This window comes from Pelodiscus sinensis, chromosome 3 (assembly GCF_052426305.1).
Source record: "Pelodiscus sinensis isolate ZL-2025 chromosome 3, ASM5242630v1, whole genome shotgun sequence".
NCBI classification, from domain to species: Eukaryota; Metazoa; Chordata; order Testudines; family Trionychidae; genus Pelodiscus; species Pelodiscus sinensis.
Window position 1 is genome coordinate 148,342,426 of NC_143054.1, and position 13,154 is coordinate 148,355,579.

Here is a 13,154-nt window from a genome sequence, read left to right on the forward strand (position 1 = left end):
AGGCACCTAATAGCCATACCGTAGAGCAATACAGCTCTGATTCAAAGGAACAGGAGCTGGACTATATGGATGAAGAACAGCGGTCCTCTCCTTCCCCACCCACACAGAAATCCTTTGCATCTCCAGAAGATACCATTCTTCTTCGGGGACGTCCCCGCGGGTGCTCCACTATGGGTGCTGGGCTTGCCCGGGCGCCGCAGACGGAAACTTGTAATTAGCAGTGTCCGGCCGGACCACGCATGTGCCGCAGGCTCGCAGCTTTCGCGCTCTTTCTGTCACTCGGTCTGGCCCCTCCGCCAGTTCCTCTTCACCGCCTCAGGCTGCAGACACTTCTAATAGCGCTCCTCACTTCACTGCCTCAGAACTAGACTGCTTCTAGTTCTCCCTTTTGTGTATAAAATTCCCTTCTCCTCCCTCTCCCCTCTCTTTCCCCAAAAACTTTAAAAAAAAAAAATTTTTTTCAAGAGAGGAAGGACAAAGAAAGAGCTACCGGGAGTAAAAGCAGAGACCGTTCTTACCTCCCGCCTCTCAGCTGTTCTCCTGTCAGCTTCACACTACATAGCTCCGTTCACCTAAAAAATAAACAAAAAAACCCAACAGACTGTTAAGATAAAAGAACAAATATACCTGGGCAGAGTCGTTACCAGGCTATTCGCTTCAACAACCACCTACTGTTCGAAAACAAAAGAAGAGAGGCAGCAGGTTGCCGGCAATGTCTGGGACCGGGTTTAAGAAATGCGGCTCTTGCTATGAGGCAGTGCCAGCCTCAGGCGGCCATGCAGAATGTATTCGCTGCCTGGGGAGTCTCTCATCCCCCAAAAGTGTACCCATTGCTTAAGGCTCACCTCTAGAGCCAGGAAGGATAGGGAGAAGCGCCTCCATATGCTCCTCTTTGACTCAGCCCTACAACTGCAGCAGGCTGACTCTAATCAGCAGCCTCATAAGCGCTGGGCTTCCTCCCCTACTGAGGGACTCCAGAAGAAAATGAGCCTGTCCCCAGCAAGATCCCTGCCAGCTGCCTTTAATGGCAGGGAGAGCCAGGCAGAGACACCTGGGACGTCTGGCTTTGTAAAGCCACGTCCCTCTGTCTAGGCGGCTTCAAAGCCTAAGCGGCCACGGGAGTCTTCAAAGATGCCGGCTCCCCAGCCTGCATCAGCGCAGCCGCTTCTTCCTCCTCCAGCACTGAGCGTTGAGCCGTCGCCGAGAGCAACCTCGGACCCGACCACGACACCGGCCCTGGCACTGCCCCCGAGTTACCATGCAGTGCCGGACTACACGGCGCCGACCCGTTCCACAGCCAGTGCGGTGCCGATCGCTCCTGCCCCGCCACACCAGGAGCCGAGTGATTCAGCGGCCAGCGCTTCAGCGCATGCCACAACCCAATCACTCCGGAGCCCTGCTGCTTTCTATTCCCCACGCCGCCGCAGCTGCTCCCGCTCCCGCTTCGTCTCTCAGGCACCGTCTTCTCCACTCCGCTCCTCTCATCGGTGCCGCTCTCCTCGCGGCTCGTCTAGACTGCCCTCCCCGTTTCTGGCTGCTGCATCTCCCCATTGCAGGCACCAGCACAGACCTCTCTCTGCCTCTCCTGCCTCGTCCAGGGCATCAGAGCTCCGCTCCTCCTCACCCTCCCCGTACCATTATCGGTACGACAGCCGCTCCAGCTTCCATGATGACCGTTCGCTGCGCCACGGCGCCTACCATCGCGACAACCACAACTTTCGACATTCCCATAGCCGGTATTCTTACCGACCACGATCCGTCTCTGACTACGCTGCACGCAGGCGCTCTCCAACCCCGGCTCCCCTTACTCCTCCGCATCATGCGGCATCACCATCTCACCACTCTTCAGAGCTGGAACATACTCCCTTCGTGCACCATACCTCGGGGCCTTCCATTCCAGTTTTAGCACCTCTGGAGGATGCAGTGAACCCAGACGACAGCTCTCCTCCAGACGACCTCCGTCAATTCCAAGAATTGTTTAAGCGGGTAGCTATTACACAGGAGATTCCGCTACAAGAGCTCAAAGATAAGCAGCATAAGCTTTTTAGGAATCTCCAACCGCGACATAGTTCACGCCTCGCCATCCCTCTCGACGAAGTCATCCTGGAACTGGCTGACGAGGTGTGGCATGCTCCAGCGTCGGCCCTTCCCACCAACAAAAGAGCTGACAAGAAATATTTCGTGCCACCAAAGGGCATGGAATTCCTCTTTGCCCATCCACAGGCTAACTCTTTAGTAGTTGACGCAGCTCAACAGAGATCTAGAGCCCCTCACCTCAAACACCAGGACTCTGATAAAGACGTAAGGAGGCTCAAAGTTTTGTGCAGGAAGGTATACACCTCAGCGACTCTACTTCTCAGAATCGCCAATTACTCAGCGCATCTCTCCAATCATACCTTCGATACATTTTCACGCCTCACTCCTCTCATGGATCATTTTCCCGACTCAAAAAGATCGATCCTGAGATCAGTCATCCAAGAGGGCTACACATCAGTGAGAACGTCCCTCCAGATGGCCATGGATGTGGCTGATACTGCTGCTCGTTCTGCCTCTACGGCTATTCTTATGCGTAGAGCCTCTTTCCTCCAAGCGGCAGGAGTTCCAAAGGAACTACAGACAAAAGTCGAGGACTTACCCTTCGACAAGGTTAAGCTCTTTGCAGAGACCATGGACGCAATCCTGCACTACTCTAAAGACTCTTGGACAACCCTGCGAACTTTGGGGATGTATATGCCCCCCCTTTAAGAGACGGCGGTACTCCCTATCAGCGCATATATGATTACCCCTACATTAGACACCAGTGGCCTTTTGGCAATCAGCGTTCTCGCCAGGGGCCTCAACAACGCCGAAACCCAACCGGCAGAACAAACATGCCGTCCAACAGCAAGCAACAGATTTGATGTGTTGGTCAAGGGCGAGCAGACAGCCACAGGCAGCACCGTGAATCATTCAACCCAGCTGTTCCACCACCATTTAAGACCCTTTCTACATCAATGGGCAAAATCACCACGGACAAATGGGTCGTCGAGATCGTTCAGTTCGGCTATCCTATCCCTCTCATAGCCGTCCCATCAACCACTCTCCCCCCCACTCTGTCCCTCTTCAGGGACCCCTCTCACGAAACCCTCCTCAGATTAGTGGTCGACCACCTTCTCTCTCTGGGTGCCATAGAGCCAGTTCCGAAGGACTTCAGGAACAGGGACTTATACTCTCACTATTTCCTCACGCAGAAAAGGTCCGGAGGCTGGCGCCCTATCCTAGACCTCCGTCGTCTGAACAAATATCTCAGGAAACAAAGATTCAAAATGACAACACTAGCTGCCAGAATTCCTATTTTAAATCCACAGGACTGGTTTGCCGCCCTCGACCTCCAGGATGCCTATTTCCACGTCCCTATTCACCCTGCTCACAGAAGGTTCTTGCGCTTCGTCGTGGTGGAGGACCATTTTCAATACAAGGTTCTCCCCTTAGGGCTATCCTCAGCCCCCAGGGTATTCTCAAAGGTCCTATCCGTGGTCACGGCCTTTCTCCGATGCCAAGGGGTGCTTATCTTCCCTTATCTGGACGACTGCCTGCTCAAAGGCACTTCGGCACACGAGGTCTCCCATATAGTTCACCTCACGATGCAAGTCTTTCGATCGCTCTGACTCCTCAACGAGCAGAAGTCCATCTTGCATCCCACTCAGGACATCGAGTTCTTTGGGGCCCGTCTGGACTCACTCGCCGGCAGAGCGTTCCTACCTTTGCAGAGGTTTCAAACCATCCAGGACCTCATTTGCACCATCACCGTGAGCCCCACCGTCCCACTCATCACGTCTCAGACTCATGGGCCACATGGCCGACACAACGTACGTGGTGAAATACGCCAGACTATGCCTGCGTGCCCTTCAGCACTGGCTGACCCTCGTATACCACCACACCAGATACGATCTCCACAGGCCCGTTACACCGCCACCTGGCGTTCTTCAATCACTCTGATGGTGGACCAGCCACACAAACCTGCTGTCGGGCTTACCATTTCACCCGCAGCAGCCTCTCCACCAAATCACAACAGACGCCTCCCTACTAGGCTGGGGGGCCCACCTGGGCTCCCTCTCGGTACAAGGCCAATGGTCTCCACAAGAAGCAAGGTTACACATAAACCTCCTAGAGCTTCGTGCTATTTTCAACGCATGCAAATCCTTCCTCATCTACATTCACAATACCACTGTGACGATACTTAGACAAAATCGTAGCCATGTACTACGTAAATTGCCAGGGCGGCACTCGCTCCCGTTTGCTATGCACAGAAGCTATCTGCTTTTGGAACTGGTGCATTCGCCACGGGGTGACTCCTTTGGCATCCTACTTACCTGGCATCACAAACATGATGGCAGACTTCCTGGGCCGCACATCTCTAGGGGATGCCTTCCTCGTGACTTGGCGCGGACCCCTCCTTTATGCATTTCCCCCCATACCTCTCATTCCCAGGTCCTTCAGAAGCTGAAGGCGGACAGAGCTACACTAATCCTCATAGCCCCAGATTGGCCTCGCCAGCACTGGTTTCCATTCCTGCACCGCCTCTCTGTGCGGACACCGATTCTCTCTCCACGACCTCCTCACACAAGACCGAGGACGCCTGAAACATCCCCAGATACAAATGCTAAACCTAACAGCATGGTACCTAACTGGCTGAACCCATGTGAATCTCTCTGCTCTGCCGCAGTCCAACACGTCCTAGTACAAAGTAGACGACAAACCACGAGGGAAACTTACCTTCACAAGTGGCGCAGGTACTCCTCCTGGTGTAGCTCAAACCACCACGATCCGACACATCCGTCCATTTCCTCCGTACTGAACTATGCACTGCACCTAAAAAAACAAGGGTCTTGCGTTAGCCTCCATCAGGATGCACCTCGCAGCAATATCAGCATTCACACCACCTATAGATGGCGTTTCTATCTTCGCCCATCCTATGACTAAAACATTTCTCAAGGGCCTTATCAACATGGACCCACCACGCAACCCAGTCCCTCCTGTGTGGAGCCTGGACGTGGTACTCGACGCCCTAATGAGGCCACCATTCGAGCCTCTGGCGACCGTATCCTTACAGTTCCTCACTCTGAGAGCGGTTTTCCTGCTCGCAATAACCTCTGTACGCAGGGTTAGCGAGCTTTCCGCCATGATGGCCATCCCACCGTATACGATCTTCTGTAGCGATGGAGTAGTCTTGAGATTACACTGAAGTTCCCTACCCAAGATTGTCTCCAATTTCCACATTAATGAACCAGTCATCTTGCCAACTTTTTTCCCGAAGCCCCATGCCTCGCCACAAGATGCGGCCCTACATTCCTTGGACATCCGCAGGGCCTTAGCATTCTACATAGATCGCACTAAATCGTTCAGGCTTACGGACCATTTATTTGTCTCCCTGGCACACAAGTCAAAGGGTCAACGTCTTATCTTCCCAAAGAATTTCCAATCTCGTGACCGCATGCATAGTGCAATCGTACGCAACGTGAAGGTTACCCCTTCCATCCAGCCATACACTCATTCCACTAGAGCCATGGCCACATCTACAGCGTTCCACAGAGGCGTATCTCTGAAGGACATTTGCAGAATGGCGACGTGGTCCTCTCATGGGACCTTCGCTAAGCATTATTCTATCTCTCAGATGGGGCAGTGGCGACTGCGGTGCTCTCTACGGCGGATAAATAGGGTCTCCGTGCCCTCCTTCCGTTTTTGGCGACTACCACTACTCAGTCACCCATAGTGGAGCACCTGCGGGGACATCCCCGAAGAAGAAAGCGAAGTTACTTATCTCCGGTGCAGTAACTGTCGTTCTTCGAGGTGGTGTCTCCATGGGTGCTCCACTACCTGCCCTCCTCCCCGCTTCAGAGTCCTCTCTCTCTCTCTCTCTCTCTCTCTCTCTCTCTCTCTGCTCTTGTCTTTTACAGACTCCGAGGCAGTTCCGAGGAACTGGCGGAGGGGCCGGACTGCGCGACAGAGCGTGAAAGCCGCGAGCCTGTGGCACATGCGTGGTCTGGCCGGACACTGCTAATGACAAGTCTCCGTCTGCAGCGCCGGGGAAAGCCCAGCACCCATAGTGGAGCACCTGCGGGGACACAACCTCGAAGAATGACAGTTACTGCACCGGAGGTGAGTAACTTCGCTTTATAACCCAGCCACCAAATATGGGTAACGATTTTAAGTTGTTCCAAGACCTCTTTAAGAGAGTTACTGACACCTTGGAGAGCTCTCTTAGATGCTCCACAGACACAACACAAGCTTACAAATGTCCTGCCATTCAAAGCTGGCCATTCCCATGAATGAGGCAATCATGGACCCTGCCAAAAATACATGGCTGAAACTGGTGTCAACCAACCCCACTTCTGAGTGTGTAGATAGGAATTACTATGTCTCCCCCAAGGGGGCAGACTTTCTTTTCTCGCACCCAATACCAGATTCTCTTGTGGTGGAAGCCACGAACCAGAGGGGAAAACAACTGACAGCACAAATAACTCCATATGATAAAGACTGGAAGAGATTAGATGCAATGCGGGGAGAAGGCTTGTTCATTGGCAAGCCTCCAAATGAGAATTGCTAACTATACAGCACATTAGCAAAATACATACACCAGATCTTTGACCGTATGACAACCTTTATTGATTCACTGCTGGACAACGAGAGATCAATTTAAAACAAATATTAAAGGCACACTAATGTGCCCGCACACTCTCGTACTGCCCTGTTGGCCGTGCTTGACTCTGCGGACACAGCAGCCAGATCACTCGCAGCAGCTGTAGTAATAAGATGAGCCTACTGGCATGAGTTGGGTTTTCCCAGAGAGGTTCAGTCCACGGTAGAAGACCACCCATTTGACGGTACATAGCTCTTTGCAGAATCCACAAATATGTCTCTGCACACTTTGAAGGACTCGAGGGCTACCCTCAGAACCTTAGGTATTCAGGTACCTGTTGTGAGAAGAAAGCAAAACAGGCCATTCCAACAAAGATAGACATACCATTCAATCAACACCAATGTCAATATGATAACAGATGAAATTGGGCAGCAGCTTGGTTAGTGGACTGTCTGTGCGTGTTGTGCTTAACAACCATCAACATCCAGGCAACAGTTTTGAAGTGCTGGTCGAGGGTCTAATAGCCCCAAAATCTCTCAGGCAGTAATCCACCTCATCCACAGTATTTGACAACAGACTAGCTGACTTTTATATAGCATGGTCAGCCATTACCATCAACAGGTGGGTGCTGGAAATAGTGAAAACAGGGTACTGCATCCTGTTCATAACCAACCCTCCACCCACCCTCCCTCCCCATCCATCTTCAGGGACCCTTCTCTCGAGATACTGCTTCTTCAAGAGGTGGAGCACTTACTCAGCCTTGGAGCTACAGAGGATGTACCGGACCTACACAGGGGCAGAGGAGTCTATTCTCATTATTTCTTCTCCACCAAAAAGTCGGGTGGTTGGATACCAATACTAGATCTACGCAAGTTCAACCGCTTTGACACATACCAGTGTTTCAAGATGGTCACCTTCGCGACTATAATTCCTGCCTTAGAGAAAGGAGCATGGGTGTCTACCCTCGACCTACAGGATGCTTATTTTCATATATCCATACACCCAGCACACAGAAGGTTCCTGTGGTTTACAATAAAGAACAGACACTTCCAGTATAGGGTGCTTCCATTTAGACTATTAACAGCCCTGAGAGTATTTTCAAAGGCACTGGCAGTGGTCACTGCACATTTACACAAGAACAGGATCTCAATATTCCCATATCTCGACAATTGTCTCATAGTGAGTCGTACACAGCAAGAAGCGCAGCAAGCGGTCACAATAGCAAAAAAACTTTTCGAAAATCTGTCTATAAACAAACATCACAAAATGCTTTTTGTCCCTAATTCAATCACTGGAATTCATAAGTGCACATCTTACTTGCCTCACCACAGATGGATGACCATCAAGAGCCTGATAGCATCAGCACAGAACAGTCCAATCATAACATCAAGGCTATGCCTACTGGGGCACATAGCAGCTGCAACGTTCGTAGTACCCTATGCTCACCTACACGAGACCTCTCCAGGCCTGGTTATGCACAGTCTATCTTCCACGAACCCACCCATTACACAAACTTTTGTCCATACCAAACAAGATAAAAAACATTCCTAGCACGGTGGACAGTACACAGCAACATATGTGTGGGAGTACCATTCCAGCGCAACACATCATCAATTACAATAACGACAGATGCCTTACTCCTAGGATGGGGGGGGGCACACGTAAATCACAAGGTGGTCAATGGACTTGCAAAGAAACCACATACCACATAAACTTATTGGAACTGAGGGCAGTTCCATGCATGCACTTCCTTTCGCTAATCCAGAACAAAACAGTTCAGATTCTGACAGACAACATCACCACAATGTACTATATCAACAGGCAGGGAGGGGCACGATCCTTCCAATTATGCCAGGAGGCCATGCGCCTATGGGAATGGTATATCACACAGAACATAACTTTGGTCACAACTTATCTACCAGGCAAAGACAACACACTCGTGAACAGTTTAGGCAGACAATTCCCACAAAATCACGAGTGGGAGATAAACCGATCAATGCTCACCCACCTATTCAAGAAGTGAGGATTCCCGGTGATAGATCTATTCACTACCCACAGGAATGCTCGCTGTCCCCTATATTGCTCCAGAGCAGGCATAGATTCCCACTCCCTGGGGGACGCATTCAGCGTACGATGGATGGCTCACCTGTCATACGCATTCCCTCTGGCCCTGTCTTGTTTGATCTTGAGTATCACCCTGTGTATGAGGGGGAACAAAGTGATAGTAATAGTGCTCAACTGGCTCAGGCAGACAAGGTATCCTTACCTGCTACAGATGACCGACCGTCCACCACACAGATTCCCACCAGTTGCATTTCTCCTCACACAGAGGAATGGGCATTTTCTACACCCAGACATCCACAAATTGCAACTTCAGGCATGGATGTTAATTGGCTGAACAATCTGGAGCGATCCTTTCCAGAGGTAATCCAGGTCATACTCAAAAACTCTAGAAGGCCTGCAACGAGACAGGCCTACATCCAAAAATGGAAGAGATTCAGGGCATGATGTGCAACCCATACCTATGAACCCATGCACACAGGAATATCACATATCTTACAATACCTACTAGAAATACACAACACAGGCCTCTCCATAAGAGTCCACCTTGCCGCTATCTCAGCTCTTCATGGCCCTATACAGGGACACTGTCTTCATACACCCTTCCGTCAAATGTTTTCTAAAGGGACTCCATAATACCTTTCCTCCACACCAGGACCCAGTACCTGCATGGGACTTGAACTTAGTACTGAGAGCTCTTATGGGAAAACCTTTCGAGCCCTTTGCTACCTGCTCGCTATTACATTTATTGATGAAGGTGGCCTTGCTGGTAGTGATTACCTCAGCCAGATGAGTGGGAGAGATGGCAGCCTCAATGGCTGACCCTCCTTACACAATATTCCACAAGGCAAGGTAATACTGCGAACCTAGCCCAAATTCCTCCCAGAAGTACTTGCCTCGTTCCAGTGCAACAAATCTGTATCCTTACCAGTTTTCTTCCCAAAACCCCATAAAGAGGTCAGAGGTGGTTCTCCATACCCTCGATGTCCGTAGAGCCATAGCCTTTTACCTGCAACGCACAAGCTTGTTTAGAAGGACCCCACAGCTCTTCATTTCATCTACAGGGAGATCGCAGGGGCTACCCATATCAAAATAGAAGCTATCAAAATGGATATTGGGATGCATAAGACTAGCGCATGAACTAGCACAGAGGAAGCCACTACATACGGTGCGACCACTCTCAACACGAGCCATGGCAGCTACAACAGCATTTCTACATGGTGTGCCCACAGAACTCATATGTAGGGCTACCACAAGGTGCTTCAATGCATACTTTCACACAGCATTAGGCGCTCCAGAAATTTTCCAAGACAGATACAAGATTTGGACAAACAATACTGTCCACCACAGATCCTCACCAACCAAAGTTGCCACCTTCCTAACAAGAATACTGTTTTGAATTCACCTAAGGTGGAGCACCCACGGGGCCACTCCTCGAAGAAGGGGAGGTTACTCACCCTGTGCAGTAACGAGTTCTTCAAGATGGTTGGCCCCATGGCTGCTCCAAATAAACCCTCCTCCCCTCTGCTTTGGGTATTACACTCCTGGGTCAGAGAAGGAATTGAGGAGAGGGGCTGGCCGCTCATGCTCAGTAGCTTCCCCAGAACACCCAGACTCTCTGCACGCGTGGCCGGCCAGGGGCACTGCTGTCACAAATCTCTGGCCTTGAGCTCAGTGGCGCTAAAACACCTAAGGTGGAGCAGCCATGGGGACAACTATCTCAAAGAACTCCAGTTACTGCACAGGGTAAGTAACCTTCCATTCTCAAACATTTTTGCCTGTGGCCAACCTGGCTCAATACAAACCTTTCCAGTTGCTAATGGAGACTTGCCTTTAATTACATAATTACTTCTGAGCCACTTTGCTAGTGCTGCAGCTAGGGAGAACAGTTTAATTTAACCAGTAAGAAAGGAAATAGTAAATTATTAAACAGATTAAGCACTTTAACTTTCTCATGTTAATCAAACTTAAATTAATATTTTACTTGATTTAAAATTATATCTAACAGAACCCCCTCATGCTTACTTGGGGACCTATAGGTTAACATGCATGCATGCCTGAGTAAAAGCTGAATCTGCCTAATTTGCAAAAGTAGTTACAGGATGTTCTGATAAAGACACTTGACTTCAGAGAGCAGGACAGTAAGTGAAGGGTAATGGATAAACTTAAGCTCCATACAATATGGTTCTACCAGAAGTACAGACTGGTACAAATTAGTATGACTCTTTGGTTGCTTGTTAAAATGGAGAGAAGAATGGAAAGCCAGCTTTAAGTGCTTTACAAGGAATACTATTAAAGGGATATTTTTGAAGTGCATGGGAATTACTTCCAGAGTTCTTAGAACACTATCAGCGTTGATGATTACTCAAAAATTGAATCTGTCTTGGGAGGAAAAAAAAAGTCCTGTTGTGTTCTCTTCGCTAAATATTCCTGAAATTAAGGAAGCTTTAATGGTGAGTTAGCCTTTTAAAAAGCTTGATTTCTCAGTAGCATTCTCCATTAGCAATGATGCCTTACTTCAGCTTGCTAAATTATTTCTTCAATTCTTTTGGATCCTTTAGGATACCTGAAAACTATTATGAGATTCAAGGTGATAATTCTGCTACTTCCTTTAGCGGGTAATGTGCATCAGCTTTTGCAGGGGGATCAATTTGTTGGTGTGGTGGCTCTTTTCCATTAAGTACTCTCTAATGTCTTTCATCCAAATCTCCTGAACTGTTTAACACCTTAAAATTATGTATATATGTATCTGGGTGCACTTCATCACTGACAGAGAACCATTTCTGGGATAGAAGTGAACATTCTCTAAACAGCACATAGGAAAAGTAGACTAGTAGGCTACGTCTAGACTGGCATGATTTTGCGGAAATACTTTCAACGGAAAAGTTTTTCCGTTAAAAGTATTTCCGCAAAAGAGCGTCTAGATTGGCAAGGATGCTTTTGCGCAAAAGCATCCGTGGCCAGTCTAGATGCGATTATGTGCAAGAAAGCCCCATTTTAGCCATCGGAGCTTTTATGCGCAAAACAATTCTTCCCTGTCTACACTGGCCCTCTTGAGCAAGTATACTTAGTAACGTACAAAATCAGTGCTTCTTGCGCAAATACTTCCACGCTTCTGCTTGGGAAAAAGCCCTCTTGTGCAAGAATACTTGCACAAGAAGGCTTTTTCCCAAGCAGAAGCGTGGAAGTATTTGCGCAAGAAGCACTGATTTTGTACGTTACTAAGTCAGTGCTCTTGGGCAAATTCAAGCGGCCAGTGTAAACAGCTGGCAAGTTTTTGCACAAAAGCGGCTGCTTTTGCACAAAATCTTGCCAGTCTAGATGCACCCGTAGGGTATGTCTACACTACAGAGTTTTGTAAGGAAAAACAACCATTTTTCTGATACAACTTGCGTAACATCAACACTGCAATCGCGTTCTTTCACAAATAAATCAAAAGAACAAAGGATTTTTTCTGGTATTGGTAATCCTCATTCTATGAGGTAAAAGCCTTTTTGCCTTATTTTGCAAAAAGGCGTGTGTGGACGGGGAGCAAGGGTTTTTTTGCAGAAGAGGAGGCTTCCAGGAAAAAGCACAGGTGCCCTTGAGCTGGTTACTGTCAGCCAAGACATCTCCTCGGCCTTGGATGCCTGGGAGGGATCTTCAGGTAAGTTCTCATTTTGTCATACATACATTGGCATGTGCCCAGGGGTGAGGGGCGAGTGTCACTCAGGATGCTCACACTGCACATCATGTGGTCCGTGCACGTGCAATCATGTGCTGTGTTACTGTGCAGCACGTGGGTGCAGCGGGCAGCTGCTGAGCATGCCCGGGATCCTGCTTCCAGGCTCGGGAGGCCACGCACATCCTGCCAAGGAGGAAAGGGAGGGTCACCACAGCTGGGAGAAGGCTAGCCACAAGGGTGCAGGCACAATCCCACGCAGACCAAGGAGTGCCGTACACAGCACACAGGCATGCCTGCATGTGCGAGGCAGCAGCCGCTCCCACATACAACCCAGCGAGCCGCACCTGTGTATATGGACCCCAGGAAGGCCCAGGCTGCTCCCAACTCCTTTGCCACCCATGAGGGGATCCTGCTGTGGCTGTACACTTCCCTTAGCTGCTTGTCAGGGGGTTGTGTGTGTGGGGGGGGGGGATGGGCAGCATGGTCCTCTGGGCACATTGGAATGTCTGTGAGACAGGGCGTGCTGTGCAGGCCACACATGGCCTTGCACCCGGGACATCCCCCTCTGGGCCATGGACTGTTGGTTGCTGCTCACAGAGGAGGGCACAACTTCAGGGACAGTGTCTGCAGGGATGACTAACCATCTCTTCCCCCTGTATGTTCTCCATAGCCGGCCCAGAAGGAAATGAGGGCTGAGCCACACCCCTGCAGCCACCTGCCAGAGCCCAGGGGACCCGCAGGCACACCAGAGTGCAGGAGGACCTGATGCGGCAGCACATTAGTGTCCTTCATGACATCCACCAAACCCTG